Source organism: Acipenser ruthenus, chromosome 29 (genome assembly GCF_902713425.1).
Source record: "Acipenser ruthenus chromosome 29, fAciRut3.2 maternal haplotype, whole genome shotgun sequence".
Taxonomy (NCBI): Eukaryota; Metazoa; Chordata; class Actinopteri; order Acipenseriformes; family Acipenseridae; genus Acipenser; species Acipenser ruthenus.
Window position 1 is genome coordinate 3,503,508 of NC_081217.1, and position 27,703 is coordinate 3,531,210.

Here is a 27,703-nt window from a genome sequence, read left to right on the forward strand (position 1 = left end):
AACCCTGCTGTCTGTAGATAAACATCTGATTTCTGACTCTGCGTCTTTCACAACACTACATTCAGCACTCAACTGTAGATAAATAAACCTGCATAACAGAGAGGAGATGTTATACATAAAGCCACAAGGGAATTTAGAAAAAGGATTTATATTTCCTGATGCCCAAAACTGGAATATCCATCCGGCGTTTGGCTCAGGGATTTGACCCCAAATGTAAAAAAAAAACAAAAAAAGGATAACTTCACAATAATACCTTTTAAAAAAATGGGAGTTAGTTTTGTCAAATATTTCACTAGTGATAAGAGACAAAGAGTAGTTTCAATGAAAAACGTTTTGTTTTTTTATGGCTAAAATATCTGCATTTCTGCACCCAAGCGGCAGGTCAGCTCTACAGTAAACAGCAACCCCTGCTCCCTACCCTTGTAGTGCTGAAGGGTTATACTGTTGTTAACTACAAGTACCTGTGTATTCATACTCCCTCTAGCATCCCAGCAACTAGTACAATCATTTTTGAGCTCACATGTACCAGAAAGGCATGTGATAAAACTGTACCATTAATCAAATAAACACTTGCTTGCCAAAGTGAACAAATATTGGCTGGCAATGCGCTATTATTTCTGCTCATATATTATTCCAAAGTATAAGCTGCATTGTTTATTTTTGCGAGATGAGAAAAATACCTGGTAAATTTTGTTTCCCTAGTTTTGCATTGGTTTCTCCTGGTGCAAGCTTTGAAAGAGTCCCATCCATGCCAGTTCTAGAGTGTTAATTCCTTGGTTTCTTGTGTTACAGGGGAGCCTGTGTTTAGGGATTACCGCACACTCTTTCTGAAGACGGATTACCTTGTCACACTGAGAGCAGGGTAAGTGTTCTGGCTCTTTCTTCATTTCTGCTGTGCGCCAGTGGCTTCTCTCCTTCAAGGGCATTCCAACCTTGGCTGTACTCCTTGCTGTGTGGCAGAGACTACAGTTCCCATCATCCCCTGTCTACATGCTCCCTCCCCTTTAAAGAACATCAGAGCTCTGTGAAAAAAGGATCCTGGGATTTGTGGTTTGATTGCTGTTGAAAGTTTTATACCGCTTGAAGCACTTGGAATTTGGTTGCTGCTTGGTGCAGTGATTTAAGATTCTGGAGATGTGAGCTTTTGATAGAAGACTTTTGTCAGGGTTAGCTAAGCCCACTGGAACTGTGACGGGTTTGACAACTATTGTGCCCATTATCTACATTCTCAGACTTCAGTGTGTTCAGAAAACACAATTTGTGTTGGAGGTTCCAGTGCATGCATATGTTTAGCATTGTCAACATAGTATTTTTGACACTGACAGTACATGATATATGATTATTATTATTTAGTCATTTAGCAGACGCTTTTATCCAAAGCGACTTACAGAGACTAATATATACTGTATATATGATAGTGAGGCACCTGAAGGTACACTTCTGTTAGACAGTTTGTGTGCTACCAGAGGCTGTTGGGTGAAGCTGTCCTACTGCATTCAAACGTTCATCGTTTGAAGGACTGATGAAATATATCCTGTCAGGCTTTTATTATGCTTGTGAGCTCTTTGAAAAATGTCAGCACTACAGCCAGTTACAAGACAAAAAAAAAAGAATCTGCATAAAAGCACTTTGAATAAAAAAAAGCCTATTCAAGAGCGATATTCTGCTGAGCTAAATGCACATCTCATAAACTGCAGAGTGCTAAGTCGCCGTGTTCTCTTTATTGATCTGTGTTTTTTTGCTGCATGGTTTATATTTTAATCTCAGTACGTTTTAACCAATCATAGGGGTTTACAGCCTGCTAAGCTGAGCCAGGAGACTGTGTTGCGCTGAATAGAGCTCCCCCTGCAACACAGTCTCCTGGCTGTTGAGACCCATGTGGGTTTGGTGAGCATTCAGACAGAACAAGTTTGTGAAACTATTATAAAACAATGGTACAAATCTCACCCTTGAGTAAACCGCATGGCAAAATTGGTTTACACATGGCTTTGTGGAAACCCTAATGTTGTTTTGTCACGATGAGTAGAAGTGATGTTGTTGACATGATTTGTTGTGTCAAAATTGATGGGGGCACTGTGTACTGTGTTGATGTGTTTTAAAATAAGGGCTTATAAAAAATAAAAAAAACTCATGTTCGTTGCCGTATAATCTTCAAACTCTTCTGATTTTATGTATTCCTTAGAAATGTTCAGACTTTTTTGTAGATGGCTCAAAAACAGTGAACCGGTCGGTTGTTTCTGGTTTACAAGAGTCATCCTCTGGATCGATGTGTTATGAGAACAACTGATTTCAAATAGCATCACATATGGGAATCCCAGTGTGGGCGGTACCACTATTGCAATCCATAAACCAGGGAAAGTGAACACAAAATAGTTAGTAGTCTCTGGTTGTATGTGCTTTTCAACAATATGACCACTGACGCTATAGTAGCTAAATTCAGCATGCAAGATGCAAAGCAAACCTTCAAGAATGAAAAAGTCACAGCACGATATACACCATGTTGAAGTTCCATGTTTGGTTGCAGTTGCCCACAGAGTTGGAATCTGCTGTTTTGTGGGCTGCTGAATCACTAGCATTGAATAACAGGGAGAATGTGGTACTGGTATCAGCCACAGAGGGCGCTCTGCCAGCTGCCCTGCCTGCCTGTGCTCGGTCTGTGTAGATATTACACTAACACGCTTTAACCTGCTAAGGGCAGATTGGAAACAAATCCCAGGCAAAGCTTTTAAACCCTCTCAGTCTTGTCCTTTTAATTTCGCCACGCTGTCTGTGTGTGCCAGGCTGGGAGGCAGTGAGGCTGCCTGTATGACCAGAGGGTGGGAAGAGGGGGGATCTGGGGTAAATTGGAGCTTAGTCTAATCTGCCAGGGGATTTCTGTTATATTTTATTTTCTATTAAAACAGATTAAGTGTCAGCTGATTTGGCACTTTCGGTGAGCTCCAGCCAATGCTTTCAGTGTGTCCATGAGGTAGACTGAGAAATCCAGTCCTGGTTTTCCACAACTCCTTCAGAGAGACACAAGTGTAGCTGTGCTGGCCACCTAGTGAATCCATTCCCAAAGTGCTGAGATCCTGTACAGGTTTTGCAGATCTCAACCAACAGGCTGGTCTGTGTACAGGGCATATTTGAAATGTTTCTGTATCTGTTCTGTAGATGTTCCCTGTAAAATGTTATAAGCATAACAAAAACACCATCTGTTTACATTGCTGTTTGCTCCCCTAAGCGAGCAGGGCCTGCAGATTATATTCATTACCAGGCAGCTGTTGGGACATGTCTCATTAGTTGACAGACTGACAAGAAAAGCTCAAGGATAGAGGAAGCCTGTGGTGTTGGAATTCAAGCTACCTTTAAACTGGAAGTGGAGTTTGACTGTAGTCAAATCTAGTAAACAGCCTCCACAAAATCCTTTGTTAGTGCAAAATTGATCACTGATTGTTGGGACCTCGCAGATGTGTGTTAATGACACCTCCGTAATTCTGTTTATACATAATGACAATTTATTGAAAGAATGAATAATATCCCAGAACACCTAAAAAGTTGATTGTATTGAGCCCTTGAAGATTAAAAAAAGAATCTTCCGCAGTTGTGCAGGGAATCCAGTTCCAGTGGGTACGACTCTAGTTCATGTTTTCACTGCAACTCTTGCTGTGTGCTGATGTGACAGAACAGACATATGGGGTTCAGATCCACTGCAGAATGAGGTGGTTTGAATGTGTTTACATGCAGCACATGAACTAGTGGAAAAGAAGCCCGGGTGTGTCAGGCAGAAGTGTACCACTCTGTGCTACGGAGTTTAATCCATTCATCTTACTTCCCGGAAGATTAAATCGCTTTCCTGTATCCATTGCTCAGCTGGTTCAGCACCCAGGACAGCAACCGTGTGCGTGCGTGCGTGTGTGTGTGTGTGTGTGTGTGTGTGTATGTGGGTCTGTGGGTGTCTGTGCATGTGCACATGCGTGCGTGCGTGTGTGTGTGTATACGTGTGCGTGTGCATGTGTGTGCGTGTGCGTGTGTGTGTGTGCGCGTGTGTATTTTGTACTGTGGCACTGATTCAGGTCCTGAACATTGCTCTCAATCAGGGACAGTTGAGAGCTGTAGCTGGCTGGCTCTACTGTATGTGAAGTCTGTGTGGCTCCAGGGAGCTGGGAGCTAAGGGACCTGCTCTAGTTCAAGACAGTAACCTATATAGCAGAGAATGCAATTATCTGATAGCTGAGATGCAGTGGGACTGTAGTTCTATTTTATCACTAAGGTAGTGGCCCATTTTCAGCTCAGGTTTTTGGAAAACACACACACAAAGACAAACATATCCCTGTAGCTAGCCGCAGGTAACATGAATTTTAATATTTTTATTTCTCCTGCCTTTGCAGACCTTTAGCTTGCCAAGTGTTAGGTTGAGTATCGTAGAATAGTAGCTATAGTACAGCAGAGCCCCAAACTATATGTACCTCTCTGTACCTGTGACAAAGACGGCTGCTGGGAGGAACTCAGACCAGAGAGAGAAACACACAGACAGAGACGGTGGTGATGCTGAGCTGAGTGCAATGGCTGCACTCAGCGTTTATTAACAAAATAAAAAGGTTTACCAAACAGAACACAAAACACAGGACACGGCACTTGCGCCAAAATAAACAGACATACAAAACGACTAACCACTAAACAGACGGTGCAGGACAGACGAACAAACACGGTGAGTGAAAACACTTATCTTTACGATTTTACTTTACTTTTACTTTATAATACCCTCCGTCTCCTAACCCGTTCTCCACTCACCGAACACCAACCCCCAGTGAGTGAAAACATGCAGCTTTTATGCAGTTGTACCGAGATTCGATTGCTAGTCAATCATTCAATTGGAATCTCGGTACAACTGCACGTGAATTAATTAAAGTGCAATTCCCCGTGCTCACATATTACTTTTTACTTGCACGTGATGTGATGTGCCATCCCCGTGCCTAAATACAAATATACAATTTACACACACGTGAAACACAGACCGCTTATATCCCGTGTACCAATGCCTATACACCCACATTTACACACAACACGTAACATATAACATACACAGGGGGGGGCACTTTGCCACAGTACCTCACTGTAGAATCATACCTTTACAACATGTTTCAGGTCAAACAATCAAGTCAAGCGTGTCACTTCCTCCTTCGACGAATCAGGCCTCAGTATAAAAACAACGGCAGCCTGATGGGAATTCAATGAAAAACAAGACAGGCTGCAAAACAGCATTCCATTAAATTAAAATAATATTCAGTTACATAAATAAAAAAGAAACTAGCCCTAGGTTTATTTAAAATAAATAAACTTTGTTTCTGGTAGCATTGCTAAATGACATGAAACAGCTTGAAAACATGAGGAGAAAATCACAGCATGTTAATTTAGCACACTGCAGTCCCTGGAACATACTTTCATTTTAATTTAAGTGCACAGCCTTGTGACTAAGTGCTGGAGACATGTGTGTGTGTCGGTTGAGTCACAGATGATTTCAGGCTATATACCATACCCCCTTTCTATTTCTTTCTCAGCCTTCCTCTCTGCTTCATGAGCCGCAAATTTTTTGTTGAAAGAACAGAGTACCTGACTTTGGACCGCGGTGTCCTGGGCTTGACTCCAGTCACTGTTGCTTAATTAGAATTTAATGAGCTGAGTTTTCAGCAAGCCAACCCTTAGCTTATTTGACAGCTGTTTTCTGAGGCAGTTAATTTTGCCTGACTGTAATCAGACTTTAAACCTTGTCATTTTACCCTTTATTTAGTAAATGCAGTGCTGTTCTCTGTCTGTTTAAAATTCTTGATTATGAGAGAATCACGCCACGGGAAAGCAATATGCTGAAGCAACAAGAATTTCACTAAAATATACGACCTGCTTAGCTTCATTGATTCTGGAGCCGCGGGATAATCAACAAGCAATCACTGTGTGTACCGTGAGTTACCTGTAAATTACTGTTAACACCATAGGTATCTGATTTATACAGTATTATTATTATTTGTTTATTTAGCAGACGCCTTTATCCAAGGCGACTTACAGAGACTAGGGTCACTTACAACTACGTCTCACCTGAAAGACAGAGCACAAGGAGGTTAAGTGACTTGCTCAGGGTCACACAATGAGTCAGTGGCTGAGGTGGGATTTGAACCAGGGACCTCCTGGTTACAAGCCCATTTCTTTAACCACTGGACCACACAGCCTCCTACAGTAGAGAGCATTCAAAAACAGCAAGCAGCACTATAGCCAAGGAGAACTCAAAAACGAAAAAAAATAATTTGATAAATAGACCACTCCATATTAGTTAACTATTATGTTTGGACGTCTGCCACAGCACAGATGAAATTAGACAAATTGGTATAGAGAGAGTGACAGATTGAGGAAGAGAGAGAGAGAGCTGGCTGTATATTAATAGTAAGACAGGGTAAGACGGGGTGTAAATAAATACATCCAGTATCGTGTCTGCAGGTAGACGATGTAGGGCTGTAATCACCAGACGGGTTTGTTGTGTAACTGCTGTTGGTGTGTATGCCGCTTCCTCAATGTGTGCCACTCCAGTGTCTATCACATGTGTCATGGAGATGTTGAATTCCAAGTCCAGCAAAAGCAGCTCTCATTGAATCACTGGAGCTCTGGGCTGTCATTTCACTCCCCTCCACCCACTTCTCTCCCTGTCTCTCTTCCTCTTCCTCCCAATTCATCCACATCCTCTCCCCCTTTCACTCCCTCTCACTCCCCTGTTCATGCATTTCATAATTTATTGTATGACCTTTAGAAAAGTTGCTTGAACATTAAAATCTAAGCTATTGGCAGGTGAAATACTGCTTGGTTTTGACTGCTTGGTTTTGAACAGGCAATATGTCAGAAATAGTTAAAGAGTTGAATATTCTGTCCCGGTATGTACAATACGATAGGTTTAAAAGTGTGTCAGAGACTCAGCATAGATATACGCAGATAGAAAGATTAATGAAGAAGTGAATATTGATGCTCAGCCTCACTATCCTACTCTCCACTACATTAGACTTAGAACTAATAAACACTGTTACTAGGAAACCAGATTCCTTTCCACTTTAGCAACAGCTCAGCAGCATTGTGCAGTGTTTAATGATCAGAATTAAACAAGGGAAATTAAGGGATTTTGTTTTAACGATGGGTTTCATCTTCAATTAAACCTAGCCTCACGTGCTCTATCCCTTATATAAGTCTCCTGCAGTACAGTATACCACATTGAAGGAAATAGCGCTACCGCTATGGCCAAAAGTTTTGCATCACCCTATAGACTAATTTTACTTCATGAAGTCAAATGAAACCTGCTGAATAATATTACGTTGTTACTTATATGTTGTATTACTTATTGTTAGATTTCAAAATCGTCACATTTAAAAGTTTGTCAGTTTTTCGTTAAGTACAGTATATGGAAAACTACAAAGCAGTATGTAATGCAATAAGTTAACGTGACATTATTCAGCAGGTTTCATTCGACTTCATGAAGCAAAATGTGTGAATTCTTTATAGAGTGATGCAAAACCTTTGACTATAGCTGTAAATATATAAACTTTATATATATATATATATATATATATATATATATATATATATATATATATATATATATATATATATATATATATATACATATAAATAAAAAAATCCCTGTCTAATTTGATCATCAGTCTATAATAACCCTACGCGTGTGGTCTTGAAAGCTTTTTGCTTTTATAATGGTCCTATAAAGGAAATGTTCTTTCAGTCTCTGAACCAACGTAGTTAGAAGAAAATACATACACCCCCCTGCTTGGAGTTTATCCAGGGTTAGTCAGCAGCTAAACATGTATTTTGGATGCCTGAGGGAGAGAGGGAAAGAGAGAGTGTGAGAATTAGAGAGAGAGAGAGAGAGAGAGAGAGAGAGAGAGAGAGTGCTGAGGTCACAGTCTCTCACTGAGAGGGGAGTCTGTCGGAAGGAGTTTGCTGGTCAGCTGGCTGAGCCTGGCGGAGGACTGGGCTGGACTGGCATTACCAATATCTCAACGACAGCTGGCACCGAGCCAACAGGAGAGCAGGGGGGAGGATGAGAGAGAGGGGAGCAGTGTAAACTGCTGAGTCAAGAAAGTGCAGAGGAGAATACCAGTGGAATAGGGAGGACAGGGGAGAGGCTTGTAAAATATTTAAAAACGAACCCAAAACTCCAGACTTAACCAGTCTCTAGTCTAACCCCTTTCTTTTAATTTCTATTTGTTTATCCATGCATTTAAAAACACAAGATTACATCCTACATTATGCATGCATCTGACCTTTATTCTGTTAATCTGAGCACATGTGCAGTATATACAGTGCTGCCCTTTTAAAATGCATGTTCGTTTCCAAAGAGGTCCCATCCCCCAAGCAGGTCTGCAGATGTGAAGACATTTCCACAGAGTAACTCCTGGGAGCTGGGGCTCTGTCCCCATGCTTTTCCCTTTGGAGCTCTGGGATTTCGTATTACACAGTAACACGTGAAATGTATTTATAAAGCTCTTGCTTGTGTAAAGTCTTCTTATTTTTTTTTAATTATTTGGGCCCACTTATATAACATCTGTTGCTTGGAAACCATACATCATAGTACAGAGGATCTTTTAAAAAATGTATCAAAATGAGGAGCAATTGTTTAGACACCAATAATGATGTATGCTAGCTATTGGACTTGATAGATTTATTAAAGTATAATCAAATCATAAGTAATCAAAACAGGATTTAGATAAACAGTGGAGGCTGGGCATGAACAGGAGACCACGCACACCATAAACACCTTAACTGCTATGCAAAAGAGCCAGGCCCGTCTGCATGCGTGGTTACAGAGCTTTTAACTTCATCTCACCAACAGGGGGCAGGATCTGTAACGACAGTGCTTCACACAGCACCGCCCATGCATACAGTATGCCGATATCTAGAGATATTCATAAATAAATGGACTAATGGTTCACAGGATCAAAAGCACATGCCATAGTAAAACCGGCTTATAGCTTACATCACAGTGCAGTTTCAAAGCAGTACTATATTTCCAGGTTTGTATCCGGACAGTGACATTAACCTTTCAGCAATTCATCGTTCAAAGCTGGTGCCAGAATTCCTGACCTTTAAACCATAAAGGGCAGCCTACAGCAGTGCCACTCCACATTGCATGCCAAGGGTTTTCTGGTTCTTATCTTTTTTTATTTTTTATTTCAATGAGCTTTTTCTATTAGTCTGTCACACCTGATCGCCTGTCTACTAATGATATTTCTGGGAGGACCTAATTTTGGTTTGTATAATTGAACCCAGATCCCTGCCTGCGGTCCAGAGGTCTTCTGCTTAAGCTGCTTAATACCCAGCCTTCACCCTGTTCTGTTGGGTATGCTCCTAATTTAATTGGACGTGTTTTATATTTGATTTATATGATTTTGTTTTGTTATAGCTTGCTCATCCGGCTTGGTTTTTTTTACTTTAATAGGAGCTCTTTGCATACCTCCTGGGAGAGAGCAATTCATTAAAAACAGTGTTTATATCTTCATACATTTTATTTGTTTATTGAGCCAGGCTTTTGCTTTATTACAAGGTCCCAGTGCTGTCTGTCTCAATTGGTGCCGAGAGGGAGGCAGAGGGTTGTGAGGACGTCGTCCAAGCTCTTCCCACACATGCTCAATTGGATTGAGAGCCAGGGATTGCGGATGCCATGAGAGATGTCTGCCATGCTTCTCAAATCATTCACACACAATACTGCTGGCACGATGGAAGTGTGCAGTATCATGTGGAAAGTAGCCAGCACCATTAGGGTTCAGCATTGTTGGGTTGACTTGATCTGCATCGATGCTTAAGCAAACAACGGCATCAAGGGACCCAGAGTATACATGTCCCACACCAGGGTGATGCGGGCAGACAGGTCCCAGTAACTTGGATAGGAGAGCAAGCTACATGACAGGTACTGTCTGTATAGTAAAGACTGTAACAATAATGGTTACCATGGTAAAAGACTAAATGCAAAGTATCAACATGAGAACAGCTTGGGAAACTACAAAATGACAGAATTCATCACGACGTCCCTTGCCTTGCTAGATTCAGCAGTGATCTTTGTTTTTATCAAATTTGTTCTGTTTTTTTCTTGTTAATTCTTCTTTGATTGTGCTGCTCTCTGTCATATTGGTTGCTGTTGTTGTGGTTATTGTTCAGGGGGACAATGTTTCTTTATCCCAGACTGAGACATGCTCGCAGCCTGCAGGGCTGTCTTGTGCAGATGTTGGGAGTGCAGGTGTGGATTACACCACTCTGTGCACAGTGCTGTAATTCAGCATCTGGGGCAAGACGAAAGTGCCTCCAACAAGCCAGTGTGATTTTACAAGTTACAACCCAGCTGGAGAGGCAATGCAGGGCAGACATGTATTCTGCATACCAAGGATTAGTTGCATTAATCTCTCTTTCTCTAGGAAAATCTATCTGCTTTATAACATCATTGGGGATTGTAAATAACTTTAAAGAACCACTAAGAACAGGTCTGAAGTAGTTGCTGTTTAAGTTAAAAGGAAATATATTACTGTTGTGTTCATTTCAACATGCAATGTACGTTTGTCTCAATCTCTTATTTTTGGAGCTTATATCCCGTGACTTCATGTGACTGCTGTGTGCTACGAATTGTCACTGCCTGTTGCACAAGACTGTTTAATATCTTCCTACTGGCTGAAAAATGAAGAAAATTAAGATTTAGCAACATGTTAAAGTCAGCTTGATTTATCTTCTGGTTGGGGGAGAGGTCTGTGGCCGCTGTTGACTTTAGATTAGTCTGGATGGGTGTGCTTAGCTGCTCCTTCATGTGGCCTGACAGGGTGCATCACAAAACAAATCCTTAGTAATATGCCTTCTAGACCCCTCCATTCCTTCTGCCAGCTTGACATCATACACAGAGTGTCAGGATCACAGACAGTGTTGCAGATTCTGATGTCTGGAAACCACAGTCTCTCTGAAGATAAACTTCCAACCCTCTCTAAAAAACGTTGATTAAATCATTTGAACCCTTGGTCATTCTGCTTACTCATGCTGCCTTTCTCTATCAACGATTCAATCAATTGTTCTACGAACTCTCCTGCTTCCCTACCTCCAGCCTAACTGTTTTATGAAGTTGGTTTGAAACCTCTTCTGCTACATCTCTATCTGCCACTGGGTTTGGCACGCAAGTGATTTCCATCAGCAGCATTTCAGGATACAATCTGTTTCACTTGGGACTGTCTGCCCCGGTTAGGATCACGGGCTGGCAGAACCCAATCTTGATCCAACTTGTGCATAATCCTTATATTTAAATCATTAGCTCTTATCATCTTTAAGTTATGATTACTTAAAAGGTATATCCGTTTGCAAAAAGAGTTTTGCACATGGTTATGACAGTTTGATGAAGTATTCAGGAAGGCACTATGTAGGGTCAGATTTTTCAACATCTTGATGCAATTGGCTCTGTCACTCCCGGGGTGGAGGATGGGAAACCGGCAGGGACTTATTCTGCTCATCGCGCAACAGCGAACCCTACTGGCCAAACATAGTGGATAAGAAGCAGGGATGATCTCTGTCTTCCTGGATTGGCAACCCTGCTCTAGATTGCTCGGCGTAAAAGCGATTCTGGCTTTAGGCTTGTGAGATCGGAGGATGCTCACATGCCCTCAGAACATCCTTGCTGTGTGGGGACTCACATGAATGGACATTTCAGATTGGGGGGGGGGGGGGAGAATGGGAAAAGCTTTGGAAGTTCCAAACAGGGATTCTGACACAGAATTCCCACAGACCTGTAGGATCCACTGTTCTATGGCTGTGTTGCTACAGATTGGCTTCATGGTGCTTGTCACCGTGCCCCTTTAATGAGCACTAATAATGCTCTCCAGTGCAATCTCCCCGCCTTTTATAATGAGCTATAACACCTTAGTGAGCGTCAATGTTGCTTAATGGGGGCTGTTTTAATCCGGCTTCTTAATTAGCTACAACATCTGGTTGTTAACTGACAAAAGCAGGTTTTGTTTTGTTTATTTATTTTATTTATGTATTTATTTATTTGCCTCAGGGTGTAGTGGGAGGTTAAGGAGTATTTACACCAGGTAAACCGATTCACAAACCCTCTAAAAGCGTGCTTTAACTCAAATCCAGTGTGTGCAGTTTCTTATTAGATGAATCATTTTTCGAGTGCTGTGTTTATGTCTCTGCCACCCCTCGGGACTTCCTTGTAAACAACAATTATGGTAATGAAAATTCTCCTGGCCAAAGATAGCTTACACTGTCAAATAAAGAAAATACATTAAATAAAACTGAATATGAACAGTGATTTCGAATTGCCTTGAAATAAAATTTATAATTGTCATTCATGAATTGGAAAATTAGTTTTGTGTCATATAGTATTTTATAGTAATTGCCTTGAGGTGCTGTGTTCATAAAAGCTATTGCATTATGTTAAAGCTGTTCAACCCACCTTTAAAAACAGCTTGCTAGTGCTGTGCTTCTCTCTGGGAGTCAAGGGAGTTAGGGTTAGGGTAAAGGTAGGGGTAAGGGTTAGGGTTGTTAGGGTTAGGTTATGGGCAAAAAACGATTTACGCATGAAGTATGTTGTAACTATGCATAATAACATTGTAATTATGTGTAAGAGCACATGTATTTATTAAATAACTTATATGTAAATACACAGTAATGAGAGACACTTAATGTAAAGTGTTACCTCATAGAGAGAGAGAGAGAGAGAGAGAGAGAGAGAGCACTTAGAAAGCTATATATGTATTGCCTTTTTTCCAAATTGTATTTTTACAGGAAATAACTATAGAAACGAATAAGAAAATATATGCATTAAGAAACCTGTAAAAAAAAAAAAAACAAGAAGCTAAAACATGCACAAAAGCCTTCAAATAAAACCGAAAATATCCATGTATTAGTCATTATGTGCAAGTGTGGCGTGACGCTCCAAACAGAACGTTTAGGTGATTAATCAAATCAATAAATGTTTAATTGAGGCTCCCAACGTAAAACCATGGCAATCAATATGCGTTAGATCACACATGATGTATTACAAAGTATCACCATGCTTCATAAGAACTGCATTTCTAAGTGGAGAAAAAGATCCGTTGAGAATAGGAACTACAGCGAGGAGAGCGCCCTCATCTGGCGCTCTGGGGGTATTGCGGGGCCTCATGCGAGGCACATCTGCACTAATGAAGACGACCAGAGCTTGGTGTGCCTGAACGTATGGAGCTGCTTAGAAGGGATTTCCTTACTGGAAAGCAAGGCTGCAGGCAGCATTGCTGTTCTCTGCTCTGTGTAACCACTCATTCGTAAAGGACGGTCGATTTAGCTGCACCGCTGGGACGGCCCCTGTCACCGCCCCACAGCCTAACCCCTGACCCCTGACAAAGCAGTCTCTCCTTTCATCCTGCCTTCCTTCACCAAATTAGCTGCACATGAAACGCAATGTCATTATATCATGCAAGCCACACCATGCAATATTAAAAGAGCAAGCATTAAGCCACTCATTGATTATTATTGGGTGCACCCAAAACAATGACAACCTTATTACATAACTATTATTATTATATAGGGAAGCACCTGTAATATGTAGCACACACTGCCGTGTCCCTCGGAATCCCTAGCATGTGTCGCTGTAGCAAGTCACATTCAGTCACAATGGACAAGACAGCAGGAGGCCTATTAAACCTGAACTAAGAAAATATATTTGACAGTCTGGCTGGGGTGTATTATGACTAAATCCACAGTGCAATATGTCAAGTGATACTGTACAGTCCTGGCTGTCTTTATCCACTGAAAACCAAGGCCTACATCTGTCTGGTAATTTTGTCATGTTCCTGCTCAACCCCTGATCTCAGATTCAATACAAGCTAATTACATTATGTAAGATCTTGGAAACCGCCTGACCAAAACTTTAATTTCATAATGTGATCACCCGGTTCCCATGGTTTCCTGAACAAACTCTTCTGAAAGGCTTGTACAGTAATGATTCCAGAGCAGGTCCATGCAAAACCCCTGTAGCAGAACTGCATGACTACACCAGCAGAGTCCAAAGGGCATCCGTAAAAACTCAATCATAAAACCTGTAGAATAAAAAAAACCCATAATATTACTGCTGACATTCACTAGAAAACATCGTAATGCTTTGAAACAGAGTGATTACGCTGGACAGCCTTCAAGAAATGAGTGACATTATGAGGGTGGATGCTGAAGGAATTCTATTACTGTAATAAAAAGGATATTACAGGGTTTTGAATAATTCGATTTTCCTTTGTTTTAGGCCACGTCTCTCTCTCTCTCTCTCTCTCTCTCTCTCTCTCTCTCTCTCTCTCTCTCTCTCTCACTCCTTCTCTCTCCCTCTCTCTCTCTCTCACTCTCTCTCTCCCTCTCTCCCTCTCTCCCTCTCTCTCTCTCTCTCTCTCTCTCACTCCTTCTCTCTCTCTCTCTCACTCCCTCTCTCTCTCTCTCTCTCTCTCTCTCTCTCTCTCTCTCTCTCTCTCTCTCTCTCTGCTAACTAATTTCTCAGCATCTCGAAGTTGCAGTCTGAGGGCTGTGGCAATGAGTGTCTCAGCTTGGGGTATGTGGTCTTGAAACTAAGCCGTTGTTACCACAAGAGTTCAAGAGTCTGAGCTTAACAGGCTTTTTTGCGATGGCTGAATTCTGATTCTTTGCTGTGAGGGTTAAATCCACTTTATCTCCGTTTATGGTAATAAGTATTGCAATAAAAAAAAATAACAAAGAAACATGGATGGCATTTTATTGCAAAGCTAAGCCTCTCCTGGTTAGGAAATAGCTGAGCAAGAGATTTCTGAAACCGCTTCAGTATCAGTATGCACCCCCCCCACAATGCTGTTTGTTTTAGTCTCATCTGCACAATATGTACTATCCTTTAAGCTGCAAATGTCTACTAAGCAGATGCAGTCCTTGTTAAACAGCCTTTCTGGGAAATTATAGAGCTTGCTGGTTTTTTGGTTCACTCTGTGCTCTCTGTACTGCTGCTAGTGAATTTGTATCAGTCCTGGAGGTCCATTCCACTCCAAGTAGAATACATAAGCCACTCCATGGCCTTAGGACAAATACATCTAATAATTTGAAAAGGAACAGGCCTTGGCCAGCATTAAATCCTTTGAAATGCCAGAGAAACGGACCTGCAGGACACAGAGAGAAATAGTTTGTTTTAAAGAGACTCTGTCTGTTAGAATGGGCCTGGCAGGCATTTTCTGTACAGTATAATACTGTGTAATTAGAAATACAAACAATAAAGCTATGTGTAAAAGTAATCTTCAAAATGATTTTTTTCTTAAGAAAACTGATTTGTAATAAACAGACTGATTGTCTGTGAACTATATGAAGGCGCTCTCTCATATGAGTTCACCTTGTAGCTGTTTGTGAAACAATAAATGGGCTTTTTTTTCATTTTGTCATTTCACAAGTAATTATTTTGCCTTGCAACAATAAACAAAAAGTAAAAAGTTGGTATTAAGTTAGAGATGTAACACTGTGTTTACTTTTCTTTTTAAACAGCTGAAGAAGGGCTTTTGCCCGAAATGTCCTGAAAATAAAAAGGTTTTTTAATCTTTTAAACTTTTTGTGTACATTTTTTAAAAAACCTTTTCTTCTATATATATATCACGTTCTATCAATACATTGTTATAAGAACATGTCACTAAGGCATGTATAACATCGCTAAGCGCTAGTAATGAGTAATTAATGTTATTCCATGTTAATAACTGCTTTATAAATTCAGTGTGACCAAGATGCATTGTATTGTGCAGAGCACATATTGTATGTGTTTGTTTATAGCATAAGAGAAGCATGGTCTCCTCCCCTTCATCATATGGCAATATATAAAGAACCTTCGGACATTCTTCACAGACTTGCACTGAAATGTTTCCGTAATTACCCCAGGCGCGCATTTCCAGAAAACCAGGCAGCAGTCTGGCATTTCCATAACACCAGGCAGCAGTCTGGCATTTCCAGAAAACCAGGCAGCAGTCTCGCATTTTCCTTTCCGCCCTTGTTAGCGCTTGACGAGTCACTTTACTTTATCTGTTGCTTCCCTTTTTTTTTGTTTTGTTGTGACAGGATGGTATTTACAAAAGGCCAAACCGTTTGTAAAGCTGTCGGCCCCTTCAAGCCAAACAAGTCATTTCTGTCAGTTGTGAGCCACTCCTTACGTCACAGCGGAAAGGACACTGGCACCAGCAAGCTGCACAGCACAGCTTCCTTAGAGGAAGATGCTGTTTGCTTTTATTTAAATAGAGCAGGGTTTCAGAGAAGGCAGTGACATACATTCAAGCTTATTTATTTGCATCTATTCTTTTTATTATACACTTCTATTCACGTCTAGGCTATGTTGACAGTAAATTGTAAAGATACCATGAAGTTTATTGAATCTCATCCCTTCATATATATATATATTTTTATATGCAGCAAGGGACCACTTTAATGTTGAAATAATATGACATGACAACTAAGCAAGTCTGCATGATGGGCCCTCAGCTATAGCCACACTGGCTCTTTCTCTCTTTACCTCCCTCCATCCCTTTTTTCCTCCCTCCCCTCTCTCCTCCATTCCCACCCTCCCGCTCTGGAGTGGAGTGCAGTGCTGACGTCAGCCCCGCGGAGGGCCGGCAGATGTGTCTGTGCTATAACTAGCTGTGCAGATGTGACCAGCGTGCTGATAAAGGCTGAAGAATCACTTCATTAGGAGGCTGCCATTCTCACACAGAGTTATAGGGCAGGGCCTGACAGAAACACACCAGGAAATCACTCCACTCGGCTGGGCTGTTTGGTGTCTTCACCATGAAAGCAAGACAGGATTCTTACAGTTTCTATTGTGAATGTGTCTATGTAGAGAAGAACCATTAACATTTAGAAGTTTTCTGTTAACATGCACTGAGACAATATCTTGTAAGGAATGTGACATCCACCTAACCTGCTCAATGAGAAGTTAAAATGAGGGGATCTTTCTCTAATGTGAAAAGTTTATATGTAGTAAGAACAGCCTTTTATAATCCACTGATATAGCTAGAGAACTGTTTGTAAATTGTAGTTAATCAATTAAACAGTATCAACTCTTCAAATCTATCATCACGTTTACCTTGATTAACACAGCAACAACAACAACAAAAATATTTGTACAATAACATATTAATGATACAGGTCATAAAGCTTTGTGTCGTGTTATAAAGTAAGCAAAAAACTAAATCAATAACAGATTATTCCACAGCAGCTGCGCTAAAGATTTGTTTACATCACGTCTCTTGCATTCAGAATTCACACCCAGCTCTCTGAAACGTTTGTGTGAAAATATAAAATCTGCAGGGAAAGCGGTTTTCAAGATCTACCCACTGAATCCTAGTTTTGAGACTGTTCTTAATCAGGCCTCAGAAATCCATGCAGTTTTGGATATCGAAGCCAACAGAGCCCCTGCTGTCAATTAACTGCCCAGGTCTGGCTTACATACTGTGATAAGACTGACTGTAACAGGAAGATAATACAAAATATAGTACAGAATACATATCAGATATTCAATTTGCATCTAGATCAGCCAGGAAACCCACAAAAGTGCAACACTTCCAAAACTGCTGACCGGTTTGGCCGCTTTTCCTGTATTGTTTAATCTGGGCTGGCATCTCACGCTAGGTCCATCACCCTTACTTTTCACGCCAATATATAAGCTTATCGCATCCAGCAAGGGCAGAGAAAAGAGCTCCACAGCACAGCCTGATGATGTCAAATTCCTCTGCTAAACTTTCCAGTGCTTCAAGATGCTGTATTGTTTACAGTGACGTCACCACCGATAATATTGACTGTATGGGGCTTGAGTATTGTATCCTTGTACTGTGACTGGGTGCGACTCTATACAGAACTTACACAGTGTCATTAGGGGTTCAAATTGAACTTCAAATCCAGAACACAGTAAGCCAGCCATCCAGTCGATCATAATGTTAGTTTGTCAGTTATTTGTTTACACCAATTATGTTTGTGCTGGACTTTCCAAAGGGTTTGTACGGTATTTGGGCAATGCAACTGTATTTTGATTAATAATCCTCCATTTGCATGAATTATATATATATATATATATATTTTTTATAGAGAACTATGGTTCAGAAATTGTGGTACCAGTCTCTGTGTACAGCTTTCAGTTCGTCTCCTCTATGAATGGCTGAACAGCTTTGTTTATTCACACAGATGCTGTCCTTCAATCTCAAATAGACTGGATTTACGTCACAAGGACATCTGTTTGAGCCTCAGAAAGCAACTCTGTCCTGAGGCCTGTTTGTAGTCCAGCCTCCTCCCAAGACACCATGAGGCCCTTTCCTGAAAATGATCTAGCATAGAAACAGGTTGTGCTGCTTGGGAATGGGTGCAAAGCACACAATATTCAACATGATCAAGGTGTGTGTTCAACTCTTATGCTCTAATATAGTAGCAGTCTGGGAGGGTTGTTCTATTCAAACCTTTCAAAAGTCATTTGATTTTAAAATGTGTTTTTAAGCCCGACATTGACAGAATAAATACTTCAGCCTACCTAAAGTCTCCAAACACTACTTTCGTGTGCATGGGAAATAGTTTTCAATTGAATCTTGAAGACTTAGGCGTAGATGAACTAAGATGGGCCAGTAGCAGCACAAACGCGATTTGCATTTTAGTTCTGACAATTCGCATAGTATACATTTTGCTGTATGTACTAAGAGAAAATATGTTAATGAAGAGAGCCGCAATATACTAATTTAAATATTTGTTGCATCATCTTAGTGAGATCTCTAGCATTGCGAGAGTCGTGGGACTTTTTTTAAATAAATAAATAAGGCAGTTTAATCCCATCAGATTCTATAATGGGGCCCCCACCTTCACCCCCAAATAAAAAATATGTTTCTATCAAAAAGCTTTTCATAATCATAAACAAAAGAATAAAATCGCACACACATACATTTATAGTGCTCAATGTATTTTAACTGCATAAATCATTGTGCTGAAATAACACTAATGTGTTTTGGGTAGGCTACACATTACATTATGTAAAAAATATAAATCTGTACAGTTGGCCTATACAGTATACAGTACAGTAGTAAAATCAAATGAATACCTAGTGCACTTTCATTTCAATTTAGCCTGTAGGCTACTGGCAACACAAAATAAATCATGCTGCTACATTGTACATATCGGTGTAAAATACGAATAAAAGATTATTTTAAATTAAAACTAAATGATTTTAGCTTTTATTAGTATTATTATTATTATTATTATTAACTTGGCCTACTTATTAGACTAGGCAGTTAGCACAAAATAGATCATGGTGCCGCATTGACAAGTTATGATCCTTACAGGAGGACGGTCAATTCTCGTTAATATGAATTTCAAGGGACCAGTCATCTTTTAAATCAGACAGCAGCTCGAGAATTTTGTGGCTTAATTTGGTCTTTATTTAAATCAAAGAGGGTAATGTGGGTACGAAATACTCTTTCTCTTCTCATCCTACAAATCACTCATTCTTGCTGAAGACAACGTCTCCTTCTTGCAGCAATCACAGCGGCCATGGTTAGGGGCTAGTGTTTTTCATACTGCCTTTTAAAGGTTGCTAATTGCGACTGTTTAAAACGTGCTTTCAAAAGTTCTTAACAAATTGATGCAATTGTAAGTGTCACAATTGCCGGCAGCATTAGTACATCTCATTATAATATAATGAGAACCCTCATTTGCACTATCTCCACCCCATTTTTGTGAATTTATGCAGGAACGCCCATAATTACATATTCATCTAAGGCTGAACCTTAAAGAAAAACTGCTGCCGCAAAGCATTCCCTAAAAAGTACATTTCACCCTAGACTTCCAACTCGTTTGCAATTGGTGTGCGACTATTGCGACAGACACAATGCTTTAGTACAGCTACCCCTTAGTTTCATCAGGAGGCTGTGTTAATGGCTCTCGAGAGCTGAGCTGAACCCTCTTGTCATGCTGCAGCCCATCCAGCTCTTCTGTAATGATACCATTCATTTAGATTCTCTGGGTCCCCACACACACCTTATTCAGATGATTTTCCCTTGCCTTGTTGTTTTATGGCACTGGAGATGAGTTTTGACTGCGTCGTGCCTGTTGAGCAACTCTAACACCTTTTTCTTATCATTTTCTCCTGACCTTTTTGTCCTCTACCTAAATTACTGCTTTGCTTCCCTCCACTGGCTGCATCTGATTAACTGGCTTCAAATAACAGACAGCCAACATCCGTCTCTGAGTAAGGAGAGGAGAGGGGGGGGGCTAGTGGAGGATGGAGGGAAGGAGAGGGAGGGGAGAGGAACAGAGGATGTAAGAGATGGGGTAAAGGAGAGATAGAGGGGGAAGTGACAGAGAAAGAGTAAGCAGAGACTGAGAGAGGGGAAGGAGACGAGGAGAGAGAGGGAGAGGGATTGAAGAAGGGAGGAGAAGGGGAAAAGGAAAACAAGAGATGAAAAAGTCAAGGAAAAAATAGATGAAAGAGAAGAGATTAAATTATCAATATTTAAGACCCTGGGATCATCAGTACTTTGTTTTAAATCCTCAATACTTGCACCTGGTTCTTCTATCTCATGGACTTGAATCAGGACTTGAAAAAGGTACCAGACGTGAGTGTCTTTCTGCGGCACCGTTGGGCAGTCTTGAGTGAAACGAGGCTCAACATTGCACGAGAACACAGTCTAAGCATTCTCCCTCCTCTCAGCACTACAGGGATCAAAAGGGCTGAGGTGGTTTTGCAAAAGGTGGGTTATACATTCATTTAGATAAAAGAGTTCAAGTGAATAATAAGTGTGCTTTTGCTTATCGTTTGCAGGAAAGGACGTGGGAGCGTGCCAGCAAATTGGACAGTAATACTCCTTTGACATTGCTGCAAACACACAGCAGCGGATACGCTAGTCATGTAGTCAAGTGTTAATAGCTTTAAACTGCCAATGAAAAGTGTTGAAAATGAATCAGCTTGGAGATTTTTATGCAGCGTATCCTCAGTGAACAAACACACTTCTTTTCCAGGTAATCCCTTCACTAATGAGTCCCCCACCCCCCATGCATCGTGGCAGGGGGCTGGAGATTGCAGCAGATCCAGGTTATTCTCTGGAAGTGTTTGATCCACATGCTTCTTGTGTGAAGCTGGAAAGTACTGCCTACTGATCCCCCAGTTACGTCACTGGGATTGATATCCTCAGTTTACATGGCCTGTCATCGGCTCAGAAGACGCTGGCACATTGCTGCCAGCTAGTCAAGTCTTCAAAGGCTGCTTATTTGGTGTAGATTTGTTTTGCCGCAATGTGCTTTTAAACCTTGTCATTGCACTTAGTATGTTGATTTAGGCTGCTAAAGTGTGTCTTCTAAAAAGGTTATTTTATCTTGTACCTCTCGTGCTTAACTATTAGCCTTAATTAGTTACATCTGTGGGGAGAGAGCAAGTCAAAGACAAAAAGACAACATAAACTGATACTCATTACGGTCCAATGCATAAACTGGAAGGACATTTTGGACATTTTGAGGGGAACTGTATATATAGTTTATCATGGTTTGCCATGTTTTGTAATATGATTTCCCATATCTCTCTGCTTCCTTTTCCTATGCTTTATCATGCTTTCACTGTGCTTTATTACACATTGCTATGCTTTTACTGTGGGACACTTTTATAAGGGTACTGGCAAACTGATACTTGAGTTCTGCTGGTTTTGATTCCTTTTTAATGAGCTGGGAAAATCCTGGTGTGTCTGACGTATTATTGGCTGCTAATCAGGGTTCTATTGCACACTATAATGACAATGTTAAGGCAGATACCGTATGTTAGCCCCTGTGTGTTGTTAGTAGAATGTGTACATTGCCAAGATTTAGTGTAGTTTTTAAGCAGTCAAAAGTGCAACCACAGAAGCAGTATGGAATAGCAACCAGTAAAGTACATATACATAGAAAAAGCCTTTTCATTTAAACAAAACAACACACAAGTCCATGTATTTCACTGTAATGATGCTCCATAGTGCAGCACCATTTATTTATTGCATTTATATAGCGCTTTTTATACAAAAGTATCGCAAAGCACTGTACAGTACATAGCAGAAAAAAAGAACAAATCACAATACATTTGAATAGCAAGTCACACATACAACTGCCACAGTCAGACCATTTAAATAACAGTATACACATAATAATACAAAAGAAACAATTTTAAAGTTACATTAAAACCCACTAAGATCAGAAGGCCATTTTATGTAAAAGTTTGTTTTTAGTCTTGACTTGAAAACTGTAACAATCGCAGCTTCCCTGACAAACGAAGACAAAGCATTCCATAATTTAGGAGCTCTTTCACACACAGTACACAGTACGCAGGACATAGTAACTGCCGCCTTGCTCTGACACCAATAGGTAAGAGGCTACAACAGTGGGAAGCCGTCAGATCCATTTAAGGGCTGCTACAACCCACAGGGCCTGTCGGACTTAGCGCAGATATCTGCGTATCTATTCAAATCTTCAGGGGGCTAGTCGTGTCATGCAATCACTGTGTATGTTGCATAATTGTGATGAAGGCCAGCTGCCAGAAATCGAATTGCTTGAGTTGCAGAAGCTGTTCACATACCTCAGCCTGTGTGATATTCTATTAACTCTAACCTGGATCTGCTACGATGTGCTTCGAGATAAAGCCGCTTTAAGACCGATTTACAAAGCACAGCAAAGTGTAAAACAGTGAAAGCACAGTGAAGGATAGCGGTCAGCTTTGCAGAGCGCATCCTTTTTAAAGGGGGCTGCAGTTTGCACACCATCAAGGATGGCAGCGTGATTTTATTCTACATAACAGGAGGGTTAAAGAAATATATCAAGTCATGGATCAGCACAGGCGATAAGAAGTGTGAAGAGAGTGAGGAAAATTACTGTGATCAAAGCTGTTTATGTGCAAAAGAATAGAGCTTTCATGCCGAAGCAGCAGCAGGCCCTGGGACTTGTACAATCTGAAGATAAATAGAAATAGATCACAGTGTATCTGAGCTCCACTTAGCGTTTCTGTGTTGGGCCGTACTCATTAGGTAGAAATCTAAAGACACTCTGGAGCATATTCTAATGATCTGAAACAACAGCAGATTGTCTGAGGCACCATTATACTCTTGCTGTATTCCTGCAGTAACTTCAGTTCCAAACTGTTCTTGAGACATATATACAGTATATAGGCCAGTGACCCGGTAATTTTTGGATTGCATGATCTTCCTACATTGATTTATAAGCAATGATAATTAGGCCACATAAGAATTATAATGCTAAAAGTTACTGTGCACCAAATGAAACAGTGTGACTGTGTGTATAAAATACAAGCTTGAAAAAGCCATGGCAATCTGTAATCTTTTTGAAGAGGACTGCAATTTACCAACCATCATGAATGGTGGAATGATTTTACTAATGATTTGACGGCAAGGGATGTTTGTACAGAGAGCAGGTGGTGAGGTTTTGTGTAACGCTTATGTAAAGACATTGAGATCCTTCTTTGATAAGAAAGAATGAGGGTGTATCAGGATCTCGTATTGTTTTTAACAGAGCGGTGGAGCTGACTAGTAAACGTCTTTAAAGATGAAGGTTCTTTTACAAAAAAAAAAACATACCTGAAAAATGCTCTCGTTTTGATGGGTGCACAAACACGTGTTCATGCATTTTGAAAAGAGATAAAAACAAGTGCAATGCAGATAGCAAAAACACAAATAGCAAACAGAGAGAGAAGTCTAAATGACCAATTACTGATACAGCCAGAAGGTCTCTAGTCTGAATGGAAAAAGAGCACATGAAATTCTGCGCAAAGGTAACATGCAGAGTTGATGCTGGTGAGCACTTTGGATAATGTAGCTCTGCTCAGTGGTTCTGTTATGTTAAGTGACAGCCAGTGGTTTTAAGTAATAGGTTTGTTTTTAAACTAAACTGTATTCTGTAACACTTTAAGACCAAATATAAAATCCCAGTGCGATCCCATTGTAATAGTACTAGGAAATCTTACACTTGAGTTTGTCATGTTTTATTACATGTTGCTAATAATGTTGAATTTTGTGCTTGTAAGGATCAATATGCAGTGTAACTACACAGCAGTCTTACCTCTTATTAGTATTATCAGCGTGATTTCTGGTTCCCATGTATTGTGTTAAAGAATTGTTTTGTACAATGCTGTTGATAGTAAGAAAAGATTAAAAAAATGAAACAGTTTCTTCTTGTTTTTTTTTTCAACTCAAAATCCAATATTTCAGTAAGAAAATGCAGTAAGATTCAGACAGCACACCGCAAGGCAGCACAACAAGAAGCCACTTAAAAAAAATAATGCTCTGTTGATGTAACGCTCTGAACTGCAAAACTGGCTCCTCTCCATCTTACAGGGCTGCGAACACAACTAACCTTCTGACCCTAAATACACAAAGCCTGGTGTTTATAGATATTGTAAGTGCATTTCACACCTGCTCCATGCTGAAAAACAAGTCCGTTAAAATGGTTTAGAATGATTTACCATGTAGTTTTTCTGACCTCCTTTTCCAGAGTAAACCAGTCTGATCAGAAGGCCCAGACCTCAAGATCACACCTTTTGTTTTTGCACAGTTAACAGGTCTTTACATGACCGATTTTATTGAATGGCACCCAAATCTAAGTAATATACATTAGATTGTCCTTAACTATGCAGTTGATATTTACAGTGGACTTGGCCTCTTCTGGTATGAGGCTCTTACAGCCTCAACTGCAAATCGTTTCCATGGAAACATTATATATAAACAGAAGAGGTACAGTAAGGAGGGACAATCAGAGAAGTAGACTCAAAAATGTCATTTTATTGTTATAACTTCCTAATTAACTTTGGTTCAGGGAGCTACCAGTTCCATCAATTTCAAAGACATCAGCAATTTCTCAATGGCATATATGGCCTATAAGATACAAAAGGTGTTAACGCTGTACATATAGGTGTTGACAGGGTCACATTTGCGTCATGTGACTTTACCCTCCCCTTGTATGGCTAATCCAATATAACAAGGAGAGCGCTGCCTATTGGCCAGCGGGTTGCCAGCCGATTGGCTGTATGTTGTTCATTCTTACGGGATGCTTTGGCGATGTACTGCAGAAGTAATGTTCTAGCTCTGTTCATTTCTCAGTGTTGAATTACCATCGCAGTGCAGCATTGTAGCCTGGGGACTGGTTTGTGTAGGATAGCCAATTCCAGTGTAGTACCACTTACATTAACAACATTGCCTTTGGCCCATAGTTTCTGCAAGTGATAGCTATTCCCAGAAAACTGCCGGTGCATTTAAACTTTTTTTTTCTTTTTTGCCTGGCTGATGCACATTACCATTGATTGAAGGCTTTAACTCCCTGTCTGAGTCTTGTCTGAAACCTAATCTGCAAAAGCCTTGCTATTACTAGTAATGTTTAGGGCTGTGCTTACTGGAAATGGTATCCACTCCAGCACCTGTTATCTCCACGAATTGTACTGCAAAGTTCTGGTCGAGACAAATCGCAAGCTTGTCCCGTATAAATACATAGGATACCCACCTCCAACCAGACCCCAGGAAAAAGTCACCTGGGGACTTACTTATTCAGTAGCAAAGGACTCTGGGAGCTGTAGTTTTATCAGACACACGGCCTGGTTAAGTATCATAATTCAAATGGCATTATTGTACACTTTACTAATACATTGAATGGAATTCAGGCTGCATTCCTCACTTACCCCCTACACTTTAGTTTTACTATGATGTATTAACAATCGATTGCTAGTTTGAAAGGACCACCATGAAAATAAAATGTAATTATAGATCACGTGTTGAAAACTTTGAATAACTTTTTGTTTATATTCAACGCTACAGAATAACTTTTTTTTACCTTGGATTCATTCAAATCCAACAACAGAATGACTAGAGAATCACATTGTTCTAAATGACATTGTTAAACATACGCAGAGCTTGATTTAAGGAAAGCAATTCCCTGAATTCATCCATGCGCTTGTTATATACAGCTTAATGAGCGTACATGAGGTGCTGTGGTTATTTCACCAGTGAGGATGGCCATAAACAACCCACTCACCCATTGCTTATTCAGCCATCCTTATTGGTGGAATAACTACAATAGGAGAATCCTGTATGTTGCTGAATATTGAGAATGTGTGACTCAGGAAGCTACTGACTTTCAAGGGAGTAGTCACAGTACAGGCAGATACTGGAAGGATTTTCAAGGCAGACGGCAATGTTTTGCATCGTATTTCAATAAATGGGTATTTTTCTCACTTTTGCTTATTCAGTGCATCCTGGTAAGTAGAAATTCTAACAGATCAACCCTGTTTTGATAGTAAAGCTCATTTAGAAGGCAGTTACTGTAAAAAGGTAAGGAGGAATGTTGTTTAATTCTGCGTCATTGTTAGCTGGAGTTTTATCAGTCAGTTAGGACAGCAGCTTTTCTTCCTGTCGGTTAGGACAGCAGCTTTTCTTTCTGCTCAGGCGCGTTGGAAGGTGAACCTTGGATTGAGCTGCAGGCGGTGATCAGACGAGGTCTGCTGGACCTGACTTTCTATCTCTTGTCCTGTCCTGGTGTTCTCTGAACAAAAAATCCAGCGAGCGGGATAGCGCAGCTTTGTCACAGACAGGTCTTTCCAGAGCGCTATTGATTTCCTACTACATATACCGTCTGCTTAGAGTATTAGAGTATTACTGGAACATAGGTAAATTCAGGATTGAGCAGAGTGATTTCATTCAGCACACAGCATGGTGCCTTTTTGGGGCTCACACGGCCATCAATGTTAAGACCAAGTCAAGTGGAAAATTAGTGTGCAGAGGCATTTCACAAGGAAAGCATATGGAGGAGCACAGACCCTGTGACTTGCAGCTTGAAACATGTGCCTGCCTTGTTCTAGAGCAACCTCAGTACTTTCATGGCAACTTCTCTTCCTGAACGTTATGGAAGCTACCAAAACACCAATGAAGGTTTTCGCTGGTGTCTACTTGACATAATACAGCAGGGCTGTCCAAAGTTGTCCCTTCGACTCCTGGTCTTTGTTGCCACCCTGTTCTAAATTGTTTAATTGAACCAATCTGAAGTAGTTCATTATATAACTGTACCTGTTAAACCTGGAGTGGAATGGCCCTCCAGGACCGAGACTGGACACCCCTGTATGTTTGGACTGTACGTTTCCTGTGCACTGTGTCCATCCAGTTCACCCATCTCCCTCATGTCTTGTTCTACTGGGTGTGGCACCATTTCCCAGGAGAAGTGGGCAGATCTATATGGAAAGTTGTCATCGTCCTGTGGAGCCCTTTCCCTCTCCCACAGCAATAATCAAGCATGCTGTATTTGTATCTCTGTAGCTTTTAGTGGTTGCAGGGCATGGTTTGTGCCCCTCCTCCTTGTCGGAGGCAGGCATTGGAATCTGTGCCCCATTAGCCGGGCTCTCCTGCTGGCGTCTCTGCTGGCTCTGCCAGCTGTTTTTTCCAAGTCGGCACAGATTCTGCTCGCAGGATATCAGGGTATCGCCTTAGACAATGTTTGAATCTTTTTATAAAAAATAAAAGATGTCCTGTGCATCTGGGCTGCCTATACCAGATGTTGAATACATTTCTCACTCTGTAATCCAGTGTTCTTTTGCAGCTGTGGGGCTTAGCGCCAGGGAGTCTATATATTACAGTCAAACCTGTATGTTACACAACCGACCAATCAAAGGACTATCTGAAATACACGTCGAGCCATATTTATTAAGGTC

At 40.7% G+C, this 27,703-nt stretch overlaps 1 protein-coding gene across 1 annotated transcript in view; it reads left to right on the forward strand.

The window, feature by feature from the left end:
- LOC117428235 (disks large-associated protein 4-like) overlaps window positions 1-27,703 on the forward strand; it is a 105,064-nt gene that overhangs the window by 20,510 nt on the left and 56,851 nt on the right. Inside the window, exon 2 of the mRNA XM_059003465.1 lies at window positions 793-862. The gene's annotated coding sequence lies outside the window, so the exon portion shown is untranslated. The remainder of the gene's footprint in view (window positions 1-792; window positions 863-27,703) is intronic.